Source organism: Nycticebus coucang, chromosome 4, assembly GCF_027406575.1.
Source record: "Nycticebus coucang isolate mNycCou1 chromosome 4, mNycCou1.pri, whole genome shotgun sequence".
Classification (NCBI taxonomy): Eukaryota; Metazoa; Chordata; class Mammalia; order Primates; family Lorisidae; genus Nycticebus; species Nycticebus coucang.
The window spans coordinates 132,449,390-132,463,040 of NC_069783.1; the positions used below are offsets into that span (position 1 = coordinate 132,449,390).

Genomic DNA, 13,651 nt, shown 5'->3' on the forward strand with positions numbered 1-13,651 from the left:
TTGTGGGCAGAGGACGCACGGGGGCTCCCCCACCTCATTTCCCAGTCTAGTCAGTCTCCGGGAAGCTGAAAATACATCATCCTGGAGAGAGGGAGCCCATTTTTAAATCAAATACAGTTGTTCTGGGGCTCTCTCCCCTGGTCCATTAAGAACCAGTCCTTTACAACATACTTGACCTCTTGCCCTGAGGGGACCTTCCACCTGCTGCCACCTCTCAGAGGGTGGGTGGGGTTGCCAGAAATGTTTGGATCACTAAGCCGACCTGCACTGTTGCGTCAAGTCCTGTCTTTTCTCCCATGCTCCCAAATTCATGCGTGAATGTGTGTCCTTTACCCTTTAAAGCTGGTGGAAAATTCAAAAAAAATTTTTTTTGGTTGGTTTTTTCTTTTTAAAAATCTCAACTCTTGGATAGCTACTAGGCCAGTTCACTGTCCCTCAGACGGTTGGAGGGCCAGACTATAGTTTAAAAAAAAAAAAAACTGAACAAATTCCTATGCACACTGCACATATTTTGAAGTACAAAAACAAAATGGGGACAAATACCTTGGATAGCTGCTGGAAGGGTAAGGTACAGAAGAATGTGTGAGAGCAGTTATTTCCCAAGACTGCCCTCCTTGAGTGTTTATGTGTTGTTGGTGCTGTTACTCCATTCACATGTTCTGTCCTAGCGTCTTCTGTCTCCTCTGCACGCCCAGCATCACCCTGTGCCAAATCTACCCACTTTCTGCCTCACCCAAGGCAGATCATGGCTGCATTGTTCCAAGTAATAACACAGTGCCATTTTGCAGAAGATGCAAGGGTTCTTCTACTCCATCTTTAAAAAGTCATTAATAAATCACTTCATAATAAGTTGGTGAGACTTAAACACATTAGTGAGTAAAAGAAAATCTGAACAAGAATTGGCAGTGTACTTAACTGACCACAAATGAACGTTGGCAGTGCAATCATAAGAGATGAAGAGCAGTGTGTACCACAGGACAACACACCAACCCCTGGAGAAGTCACACAGCTGGGGAGCAGCCCAGTGTGTGTGCTGGAGAGGGCTCTGGGCAAATTGAACACCCCTCAGCTCCCCACCTGGCCAATCCGTTCACCAACGCTGGACAAGAGAGACATCTGTTCTCTCTCACTCTTTTTCTATTTTTAGTAGAGATGGAGTCTCACTCTTGCTCAGGCTGGTATTGAACTCCTGAGCTCAAGCAGTCAACCAGCCTTGGCCTCCCAGAGTGCTAGAATTATAGGCTGAGCCACCACACCTGGCCGTACTTGTTCTATTGATGCTTGCCCTAGTGACCTCCAAAAGTTCCTTACCAAGAATGAAAAACAAGTGTCTTTCTCTGGGTGTTGACTTTGGTGAACCATCAAACACTTACTGAAGGCCAGGCATGGTGGCTCACACCTATAATTCCAATACTTTGAGAGGTCAAGGTGGGAGGATGGCTTGAGGCCAAGAATTCACAGTGAGACCCTGTCTCTACAAAATATTTTTAAAATTATAGGCTGCGCGCCTGCAGTCCTTGTACTCTGGGAGGGTGAGGTAGGAGAGTCTCTTGAGCTCGGGAGTTCAAGACCAGCCTGAGAAAGAGACCCTTTAGTAGAGACCCTGCTAAAAAATAGAAAAAACTAGCCAGGCATTGTGTAGGGTGCCTGTAGTCCCAGCCACTTGAGAGGCTGAGGCAAGAGGATCCCCTGAGCCCAAGAGTTTGAGGTTGCTGTGAGCTATGATCACACCACTGCACTCCAGCCTGGGTGACAAGAGTGAGACCCTATCTCAACAAAAAAAAAAGTTTACTAAGTTTAAAGCACAAGACTAAATAGTAATAATTACAGGAAGCAGAAGGAGCAGCAACCGTTTATGATTTGCTTACTTGGTGGCAAGCCCTGTGTTAGGCATTTTACAGCCTTAGGTCATTTAGCCCAACAATCCATGGGACCATCAACATTGACAGATAAAAAATGGCTCCAAGAAAGTAGGTAACCTGCCCACGTGCCCAAGGCCACACATCCAAAACTACCCGTTAGGATTTTAACCCAAGCCTCTTAACCATTACTCTTCTGTGCTGTAGGGTCTAGGGCAGGCGTCCTCAAACTTTTTAAACAGGGGGCCAATTCACTGTCCCTCAGACGGTTGGAGGGCCAGACTATAGTTTAAACAAAAAAAAAAACTGAACAAATTCCTATGCACACTGCACATATCTTATTTTGAAGTACAAAAACAAAACGGGGACAAATACAATCACACCGCTTCTTGTGGCCCGCGGGCTGCAGTTTGAGGACGCCTGGTCTAGGGAGATAGAGAAGTAGAACCCATGCTTGCCAGTGAAGAGTCAACAATGACAATAATACTGGGGATGATGGCTGCTACGGTTTGTTAGGCACCAGCTTGGGCCAGCATAATACGAAGCTCTTTAGTTACACTGTTAAGTCACAAGGACCAAAACGCCACATGCCAGCTCAAATTCTGCAAGGGGGTGGGGTGTTATGAGTGTTGGACATAAACCGGAAGCTAACAGTAAACCAAGACTAGAGATCTTGTACTGCTGGGCCTCCCAGACTCTGGGCCAGGATTCCAGGCAAATCTAGGTTCCTATTTTGTCATAATTATGTTATTTCCAATTTGGTACACAAAGTGAGACTTATGTAAAACACTATCTCAACTTGGTACAATACTTGTTAATCTCAAATGCTACCGTACTGTACTTCTATTTTTTGTTTTAAAGCTGGAGTCTCACTTTGTCACCCTTGGTAGAGTACCATGGCATCACAGCTCACAGCAACCTCCAGGTCTTGGGCTTAGGCGATTCTCTTGCCTCAGCCTCCCGAGTAGCTGGGACTATAGGCACCCGCCACAATGCCCGGCTATTTTTTTGTTGCAGTTTGGCTGGGGCCGGGTTCAAACCCACCACCCTCGGTATATGGGGCTGGCGCACCCCCTACTGTACTTCTAAATTAAAACTCCCCAAAGTGAGATTCTACTTTGCCCAGCTCTTCAGTGAGACCTGAGAGGTAGAGAGAGGGGGACACAAGGCCAACAGCTACTAAATGAATGAAAATCCTCACTGATTCCTATGAAAACTGTCAGAGAAATAAGAAATTTTATAACAGATGAAGAAATGAGGCAATATATGATTAGAGCAAAAATAATACGGAAAAGAAATGTAGCGGTTCGGAAGAAAGAAGGTTACATGGCCTAGGGAAAATCCTTGAAGAAAATGGAATTTTGCTGGAGGATCCGTCTTTAGGTAGTTCACTCACTCACACACTGGTGAGTTCTCGGAGGCTTCAGTTCCTCCCCCAACGGGCCTGTGCACACGCTATTTGATTGAAGGTTCTCATGACTTGATGGTGGGCCTCCTCCAGAGTGAGTGGTCTAAGAGACAGAGACAGAGCCAGGCAGAAGTTAACCTTTTCATGACCTAGCCTCAGAAGACCTCTGCCACATAACATGAATAGAGGTCAGTCACTAAATGCAGCTCACATTCAAGGGGAGGGAATTTAGACTTCACCTTTCGAAGAAAGAAGAATCAAAGAGTTTGTGGACTATATTAAAACTACTTGTATATACAAAAGAGCAAAAAAAAAAAAAAAAGAATGGAAGAGAAAGTATCCAATGTACTCAGCCCTACTATGAAACTAATTTATGGCTTTCACATGAAAGCTATAACCCAGTTATAACCTAAGAATGGGGGAAAGGGAGGGGAGGGAGGGGGGAGGTGGGTGGAGGGAAGATGACTGGTGGGATTACACCTGCGGTGCATCTTACAAGGGTATATGTGAAACTAGTAAATGTAGAATGAAATTGTCTTAACACAATAACTAAGAAAATGCCAGGAAGGCTATGTTAACCAGTGTGATGAAAATGTGTCAAACGGTCTATAAAACCAGTGTATGGTGCCCCATGATTGCATTAATGTACACAGCTATGAATTAATTAAAAAAAAAGAAATGAGTTTATATCCATATTTGTGGTGTCTGAACCCCAAACTTGCCAATAAAATACTTAGCTGCATCACCATTTACTCTAAACTTACCTGTTATGGTTTTAAGCCTGGTACCAACTCACAAAATTATATCCCATGGAAAAATTAAGAGTTTTCTCCAATCACAAAATTGTACAGGATAGCAAAAACTGAATCACCCCAAATACACAATAACAGAGGAAGACAGTACAAACTGTGAGGCTTCCATACTGAAGAAATCCTTTTGAAGATATGAAAAGGAATGCTATAGATCTATATTTATTGATAGAAACATTCTTTTTTTAAGGGAAAATTTTTCCATGAATTTTCATATTCATGGAAACATGTATATATTACATAGAAAAATTATATCAGTAGGAAGATTTCAACTGCAAGTAAGAGAAAGTTCTAATTCAATGACTTTACAATGAGGAAATGTCTTTTCCAAAATAACACGTAATCCAAAGGTGAGATTCTCTGGATCTACTTCTCGTGATTCTCCTAGCTCTACACACCTCCCTGTGTTTGCCCATGATCTCAGGCTGTCTGATGATGGCAGCACATATAGTGTCAAAGCCCAGAAGTCACACTGTGTGCTCTGTGTCTCTCTAATAGGAGAGGCATCACTCCATGAAGGCAGCTACATACTTGTGCTGTGTGTCATTGGTTAGAACTGTGTCATATGCTCATGTCTAAAGCAATCACTGACAATAGAAACAGGAACACCAGGACTGGGTTAGACCAATCAGGATCTACCCAGGATGTGCTCCTCCAAGGCACATGGCCAAGGGGAGGAGGGGAGATATCTGGGCAAATTCAGTTTTCATGAGGAAGAGAAGGGGAATGGATATTGAAGTGACAACTGTATTAGTCATGGTTCTCCAGGGAAACACAGCCAATAACATGTATATGTGTGCATATATAGACACACATATGCACGTGTATACATGCATATATATATATATAAAGAGAAGCATTCTAAGGAATTTGCTCCTACAATTATGCAGGCTGAGCAGTCCCAAGATTTGCAGAAAGCTGAAGACCCAGGAGGACTAATGCGGACCTGCAATCCAAGAGCCAAGGTTTTTAATTCAAGTCAAAATGTAGGAAAAGATCAATTTCCTAGCACAAGCAATCAAGGAAGAGTAGTTCCCTCTCATTCAGCCTTTTTCGTTCTATTCAAGTCTTCAGTTAGTGAGGCCCTTTCAAATCATAGAGGGCAGTTGGCTGTACTCAGTCAATACACTCAAATGTTAATCTCACCCAGAAACACCATCATAGACACACCCAGAGTAATATCTGACCAAGTGATTGGGCACCCTGTGGTCCAGTCAAGTCGACACATCCAATTCACCACCACAGCAACAAAGAGCATCTATTGCATAGGGCATACAAAACAATGTGTATAGCAAGTTGGTTAAGAGTGCCTTGGCCTAAATCTACCCTCTATCACTTACTGTCTAACTACATGTCTCTGGTTAAGATAATTTTTTGAGCCTCCACTATAAAATTCAGACAAAGGGAGGAACCTGTATCACTGGGTTGACCTGTAAATTAAGTGAGATTGTATGTGAAAAGTTCATATTAATATGTCAGACACATTAAATACGCAACAAACTGCAGATGTTATTAACATGAATCATAATATTACGCATTGTGTCAGTTATCAATGGATTGCCTCTGAGCTCCAAATTCATTCTTCAGCGTTTGCTTCTCCTAACATACAGGAATTTTTTATTTATTTATGCCGAGCTCGATGCTGAGCTTCCTCAGTAGAGGGCGCTAAAGGAACACTGCAGGAGGAAGAGGCTTCTCTTACCAGCAGCAGCACCATCGGTCAGCGGCGAGGTATGAGGTGTAGCCTGGGTAGCCTGGGTCAGCTGATAGCCATTTTCAGACTCTGGAAAAAAGCCTTTGAGACCTGAGTAAGTTTACCTGCTCTGGCCCCATGGAGGGTCCAACTCTTCCTACATTGTTCTTAGGTGAGAGTTGCTCCTAGTGGTGAATGTTCCAACTGCAGCAGGGGCCGAGCTCCAGATTCAGAAGTTGGGCAATCTCTGGTTTCAGCCAGGCCCATCTTCCTGTGGCTATTGAGCCAAACGCTGTCAAGTCCTTTATCTTGGAGGGAAAGCTCCAGGTTTTCAAGGAAAGATCAGCACAGATCAATTTCCTAGGCTTGGTGCTTGGTAGAGAAACAAAAAGCAAGGATTTTAAAAATCTGTCCCCTTGGGTGAGGCTTAGGCACCCTACCTTTTTAAAGTACTCCTGTTAATTTAAGGATACAGCCAAGGAGGAGAACCGCTGGATGAATCGCTTTGGCTCTGCGCTCAGAATTTCTCTGGCCCAGAACTTTATCTATGATATAGTATCCTAGGGTTGTAGGGATAGGCTGGGAAGGCGATCCATAAGGTCATGGAAGCAAAGCTCAAAGCCTGTACAGTGCTGGACACATAGGAGGTCCTCAATATATGACTTTCTATGCCAAGGAATAATTTCCTATTCTCCAGTCTCCTGGATGACTCACTACACCCTCACTGGAGATAGTGAGGAGGTGGGATTGTAACTGAGACTCCCCTCCCCTAGCCAAAAGGCAGGTGTGTGTCTCAAGTCAGGCCAATTGAATGCTCCTTCCCTGGAACAGGGAACAACAACAATAATAAACAACTTCAACAGATGGAGTTCCTTTCACCTGAATGGTGGCACCATAATTACACTGTCTTTGCCAGGTGAATACTCCCCACACTTCCCCTTTCTGGCATTCTAGAGCTGCCTCGGTTTCATTTCCCAGTTCTGCATATTCCCATGGATTCTGGAAACACACATATTTCCAGTCTATTACATTTTGCCAAAGTTGGCTTCCGTGGCTTATGGCCAAAAACTCCTGCCACTGACCAATGTAATAAAGAGGACCCTGGATCCACTGCTGCAGGGAGAGGGCCTGCTCTGAGCTGTCCCAAGGTCCTTCTGAAGGGTTGACTGAATACTGGGGAGGGCAATAAAAGGCATTGCAAATCCCTGTAGGAAACTTGACGGCCTCACAGGATCTTGGTCCACCACCTGTCTGGCCCACCTCCCCCTTACTCCTGCCACTCCATCCACCGACCTCCTTACTATTTGTCACCCTCAGTGGGCACATCCGCACCCCAGGGCCTTTGCACTTGCTGTTCCCTTGGTGTGAACTGCTCTTCCTCCAGAAATCCCCACTATGTCTTCTTTTTCCACTTTGTTCAAATGTCATCTGCTCAGTTGGGCCTCGTTCAACCACCATATTTCAGAACACACACCCCAAATATCTGGGTCCTTACTGTCTCCTTTGCCTGATTTTCTCCAGAACCTTCCAACAGACTACATCATTTAATTATTTATTTTGCTGTCTGCCTCCTAAGCTCCAGGAGGGCAGGGATTTTGGTCTGTCTTGCTCACTTAGAAATTTCCCACACAGTTACCTGGCACATAGTAGATGCTCAATGAGTATTTGTTGACCTGAGTTGCATTCTGGGTAGACATGGTCAGGGACCTGTGGGGTTGCTCTTGGTGAAATAAGTGTATGTCTTACAGAGCTGACTGCCTGCCCAGCCCTGGAGATCTTGACTGACAGGTGCCAATGTTAGGGGCTGACTCCTGGGAGGACCCACTCCCCCAGTAACCCTGCACATGGGATAGGGAGGCACTTTAAGTCCTGGCTTCTTCTGAGATAAAGAGCCAGTATATCTTGATACTACACTTGATCTTAGCCAAAAGGCCAAGCAGTGATAGCCAGTACACCTTGAAAGACTTTGAATGACAACAACAACAATAATAACAATAGAAGTGACAGCTACCATTTATGGTTGCTGGTCATTTTCCCTTGGGTCTGTGTTAAGTGCTTTGCAGTGAATATCTCACTTAATTTCAGATCATTCTGAGTCCCATGTTATACCATATTGTACCCATTTTAAAAATGGCGAAAACTGAGGCTCAGAGACTGTTAACGATGACAGCCCCACCGTCTCCCATCATTTCCTCCAGTCCAGTGCATAGCAGATGGTCAGTAAAGAAGACGCATTTTTTTGTGAGAGGGTGGGAAACGGGGCGTCGGATAAGGAGAGTGGGGGCCCCCTCTGGAAACTCAGGCACTGGATGTGCAGCACCGACCCTACCACCGGCGACCTCGGCTGCTCGGCTGTGCCGCGGCTTTCCGGAGGGGTGGGGCGAGCGCAGCCAGTCCTGACGTCGGGCGCCCTGCGGCCGTCACTCGGCGCTCGGCCCCGCCCCGCGGCCGCTGCCGCAGCAGCAGCCGCAGCGCCCCGGCCAGAGCTACGGCCGCCGCCGCCGCCGCCGCCGGGGACTCGGAACACCGCGCGGAGCCATGGCCTCGGTCCCCGCGGGAGCTGGGGCGCGGGGCGGCGGGCGGCGGGAGGGCGGCCCCGGGCCCCAGCTCCCACCCTTGGGCTGATCCGCCGCTTCTCGATCTGGTCCCTCAGAGGCGGAGACCCGGCAGAGGCTGCTGCGCACCGTCAAGAAGGAGGTAGGTGACGGGGTGGGGGGCCCTCGGTGCGATCCCCCAGGGAAGGGACAGCCGCGGCCACGCGGGGAGAAGAGTCTCTGTGGAAGGGTGGCGCCTGGCGGCGGTGCCGGCCACCTCAGGAGTGGGGTTCACCTCTGTAGGCACTTACCTCCCGCAAGGCTGGGGATATGGCGAATGAGTTGGGGGGTCCTAAGTATGGAAGGACTCTGGATGTCTGGAAGCTGTTTGTGGGGGTGCACGCAGCACGAGGGTCCTCCAAACGTAGGGGGCATGCCTGGGTGTGTTTGATAGGACCCCTCTCTTGTGTAGGAGCAGGTGGGTGGTATCAGGAGATCTGGGTGAGAGGAGCTGGGCGGGGAGCAGGGCGCGTTGGGGGAGGGGCGCTCACGTAGCTACAGGCCAAAAGGGGACCAGACTTCAGGAAAACGGAGTGGTTCGATTTGGGAAATTAAACCCTCCCTTCCCCTACCCGAGTTCTCAGTCCTTGGAGCCACCTCCAGGAGCCAGGGGACTGTTCCCTTGGCAGTCAGGGTCTCCTCACCTTCCTTTCCCCACCCCGCACATAGGAGGGTGAAAATCAGACAGTCTTCCACTGCCCCTCTGCCCCTCCACTCTGTCTCCCTGGTGCCAGTTGGAAGCCCAGTCTGGTCTCTAGGGCTAGTAAACATTGACACCCCCCACCCCTGACGCAGAGAGAGTTTACAGTGGTAGGGGCCCGGGTAGGCATTGGGATGCCTGGATTGCGTGTGTACATGCATGCATAAGCCTGCGTGGGTGAGGATATGTGGCTGTATGTGTATGTGACAATGTTTGTGCATGTGTCTGGAGATACCTGGTGTATCTCTATCTCTGTGTGTGTATATCTGGGTGTATGTCTGGTTTTGTGAGTATGGGTCTCTGTGTGTGTAATTTGTGTGATGTATGAGTCGTGAATGAGTGCGGCTGTGACCGTGTGCATATGTGTCTTGAGGGGGTGTGAAACGTGTGATGCATGAGTCTGTGTGAATGACTAAGGCTGTGACTGTGTATGTTTTGCCCTCCCTGTGTCAGCTTGGGACCCCTTTGCTGCCGCGTCTGTGCCCTGAGTTCAAGGCTGCATGGTTGGAGACCTGGTGGGTAGGCCTGGTCCCTGTGCCTGGCTCTGTGTGTGTGTGTGTACTGTGAATGTCAGCTGTAGTGACAGTGCCCAGCACAACTGAGGAGCCCCTCCCTGCACAGTATCAGACAACCACCAAGGGCAGCCTCAGGAGGCCAGGACCTGTTGCTGTCCCTTCCTCCTCCTTGGGAAGTGGGTGTGTGTATGTGTGTGGCCTGTCCTATTTTGCTTAAAGATTAGCTCCATGGCTGACTGCACATTCTAGTGTTTTCAAATAAGGAGATACGTAAGGTCCCTCAGAAAGGCCCAGAAATTTTCAGCTCCTTAAAGACCCTTGTAAAGACCCCAAAATAGCTCTATGTAGGCACCATTCCCAGCAAAACCCACAAATCCACAACATTTTCATGGTGATTTCAAGAGAGGAGTGTACGTGGACCCACAGAAAACCTTAGGCTAAAAACCAAGCTGTCTTTTTGTTCAGACCAAGATGTAGTATTTGCTCCCCAGATGTTTTTGCCTAGGGTAAATTGTTTTGAAGGAAATGGTTGGTTTAGTTGCTGAGGGGCCTGCAGTCGGAAGAGAGTTTCAGCCAGTCTTCTAGGGAGGGCTCAGGCTGAGGTCCTGCTTCCAGCTGCCTCAGTGCCCCACATAAGTCCTTTGCCCTGTCTAGGACTCAGTCTCCCAATCTTCAGAAAGATTCATTTGTCCTGATGTCCTTTGAGGTACAGTCCATGTCAGTCTATAGTCCAGTTTGGGTTCTGGGTAGACTCAGAAAAGGGGATTGATTTCACAAGAGCATGCAGCTAAGAATGGGCAGAGTCTGGCCTTACCCCTCAAGTCTGTCTGACAAGCTCTTACCCTCCCATGCCACAGGTGTGCCCACCCATAGCTACACAGTGCCTCACCTTAGGATGTGTGGGTGGTATAATTTCCATTGTGTGGATGAGAATACTGTGGCCCAGAGACAATGAGTCATATTCCAGGGACACTGAACCAGTGCTGCAGAAAGAGGTCCAGTCTTCGGTCTTTGAGCCCCCCATTCAACATAGTGACTATTCCATGTCCCCAAAGCAGCCCTCCCATGTCCTTTCCTTCCTTTACATACCTCTTCGGTGGACATCTCCCCCAGTATCAGAGGATGAGTCTCCAGTCAAATGGAAGGGAAAGTCCTTTGCTAGAAATCTGAGAGTCAAGTTATGTCTTCTCTCTCCCCACCCTCCCTGGGTTCAGAGGAGCCACATCTCTGCATGTCACAGCCTTGCACAGAGCCACTTCTCATCCTTTCTAGAAGGGGTGCCTTAGCCATCAGCTTCTCTAGATAAGGAGAGCAGCTCTGCGAGTTTGACTGGAGCTACTGCAGCCACCAAGGGTCCAGCAGAGTTTGTATGGCTGGAAACTCTGCCCAGTGCTGATCTGGGAGACCAGGAGGACCCAGCACCCAGAAGGCAGGTGAGGAAGGACCTTTGGACTCACCCAGAGCTGGATGGAAATCCCAGAAGTGTTTATTTACTGAGAGTTGTACATCAGGCACTGGGCTAGGTTCTGTGGATACAGCAGTGAATAAGATAGGCCCTATCCTTGTCCACTTGGGGCTGACATTGCCATGGGGGGTGGGGGAGATACCAACAGATGTTAAATCCCAGTTACAAGGAGAATGACATGTTGAGCACAGAGGTCTGAAGGGAGGTACCAGGTGCCACAAGAACACGAAACAGGGAGTACTGACCATGAGCAGGGGCCCAGGACAGGATGTTTCAGAAGGCATCTGGAAGATGAGTAGGTGAAGGTATGATGGGATGGGGGGCGCCCAGGGAGAGGGATCTGGGTATGCAAAGGCTCTGTGGCCAGACAACACTGAATTTGAAGGAATTCAAGTGACTGGAGCAGAGAGGAAGGAGAAAGGTGAGGTTGCTGAGGAAGCAGAGCACAGGGTCGTACTTTAAAAGCAAAAGAAAAGTAATGGAGGTGGTGCCTGTAGCTCAGTAGGTGGGGCACCGGCCACATACACCGAGGCTGGTGGGTTGGAGCCCAGCCCGGACCTGCTGAAACACCAATGACAACTGTAACAAAAAAAATAGCTGGGCGTTGTGGCAGGCGCCTGTAGTCCCAGGTACTTGGGAGGCTGAGGCAAGAGAATCACTTAAGCCCAAGAGTTCGAGGTTACTGTTAGCTGGAATGCCATGGCATTCTACCAAGGACGACATAGTGAGACTCTGTCTCCAAAAAAAAAAAAGAAAAAAAAAGAAAGAAAGAAAGAAAGAAAGAAAGGGAATGGGGAGGGCACAGGGAACAGAAAGGGGGGGGGAGCTCATGTTGACTGCATGTTCATTGCACAAGCATAGACAAGATCCATCTTCACCTTCCAGATTGTGTGGGTTTTAGTCTATTCATAACAGGGATGAAAATTGTTCAGACGATAGGATAAACCCTGTGACAACACCCACCGCGTTAGCCTGAGCTTCTGCAGGGCAGGCATGTTATTTTTCATCTTGTCTCTCCCTCCCCAGTGCCATCAAGGGAGAGCTGGAGACAGGGTGTCCTCAGCATGGTCTCTTCCTGTCAGATCCACCCGGCTCTTTTCTGGCTCCTTCCTGGCTTGTTCTGCCCTCCCAAAGCCACCCCTTAATTTTGTTTTGGTTCCTGGAGTGAGAGAAGAGACTGGCTTCCTGTTCCCATCACAACTGCCATTAAAAGAGCTAGTCATGTGGTGCCAGTTGATAAGGGAAGCAAAGTGACTAACTGCTTTGTTTTCCTGCCTCCAGGGTGCTGGGCCTAGGAGGCCAAGCTAACTGGAGGGGAGGAGGTAGGGGCTTGTGAGCAGCAGAGGGGACCCCGGGAGGGAGGCAGGGAGATGAGGTAGGTGCTGGGGGAAGCTGCTGCATTTAGCTCTGCACACTGGAGTTCATGGAAGGGTGTTGATTCTGAGTTCTTCAGCGCAGCTGCCTGAGAAGAGTTAAGTTCGGGAAACAGAGCTTCTCAGCCTCTGGGTTGGAGACAGTGGGTTTCAAGAGAAAGGCGAGACGTGCCGGGAAGGTTGAAGAAAGATGAGGGAAGCAGTCTATGTTACTATGGAGACCCCCATGGTTTTACTCTAACTCAGTGGTTCTTAACGAGAACCAGGACAGTTTTGTCTCCCAGTCGTAGGTTGGCAAGGTAACGTATAGGTTAGCCCATTAAATCAGACTTTCAGATAAACGATGAGTAAGTTTTTAGTTTAAGTGTGTGTTGCTAAATTGGTCAATCCTGCTCCAGAGGACAGGAAACGTCTGGAAAGTTTTTGGTTGTCACAGTTGGGGGGGGCGCTGCCGGCATTTGGTGGGAAGAGGCCCATGATGCTCCTTACGTTCTTGGAATGCACAAGACATCGCACACTGCACCTGAGAATGCATCTGTTTCTTCTAAAATGAGCTGAGGCCATAGGACAGAGATTGAACTAGGTAATAACATTCCTAATTCTGTCTGTTACGAATGATTAACTCTGTGCCAGGCACTGTGCACAGTGCTTCCTAAGCACTGTCTCCTCCACTCCTCACCATCAGCCCTAAGAGGGCAGTCATCATCCCCTTTCCTGGACAGATGAGGACCTGGAGGTGCAGAGAGGTCACATGGCTCACTTTAAGGTCACACAATTAGTCCACCAGAAGCCAGGATTCCACCTTCACCCTGCTGGCATCTGAGGGTAGCCTCATGCCTCTGGCTTACAGAGGGTACGGCAGTGGGGAGAATATGAACTTCAAACAAGCCCCTGGAAACACAGCTTGGGGTAAAGTCTGTGTAGGGGGAGGAGATGAGACAGGAAATGTCCATTTGTCCCAGTTTGTGCAGGGCTCTGTGTGTCAGGCTGCAGCATTTGAACTTGCCTCAGCAGATAGTGGGGGGCTATAGAGGATTTATGAGCAAGGGAGGGTTTGGGTTAGAGCTGTGCAGAAGAAATAGAGACACCAGGTAATGAGGCAAGAGAGGAAGTTTCTGTCTTGTTCTTTGCTGACCTTTCAATTCTTGGGTTGGAAATCACAGGACCCTCTACCTCCCACACTCCCCTCTGTGCCACCATGTGGAGTAAAGGCTCCAAAAATGCATGTGCCTGTA

The 13,651-nt window shown here is 48.2% G+C and overlaps 1 pseudogene; it reads left to right on the forward strand.

Moving 5' to 3' along the window:
- The first annotated feature begins 7,546 nt into the window (after positions 1–7,546).
- LOC128583506 (small G protein signaling modulator 1-like) overlaps positions 7,547–13,651 on the forward strand; it is an 80,573-nt pseudogene continuing 74,468 nt past the window's right edge.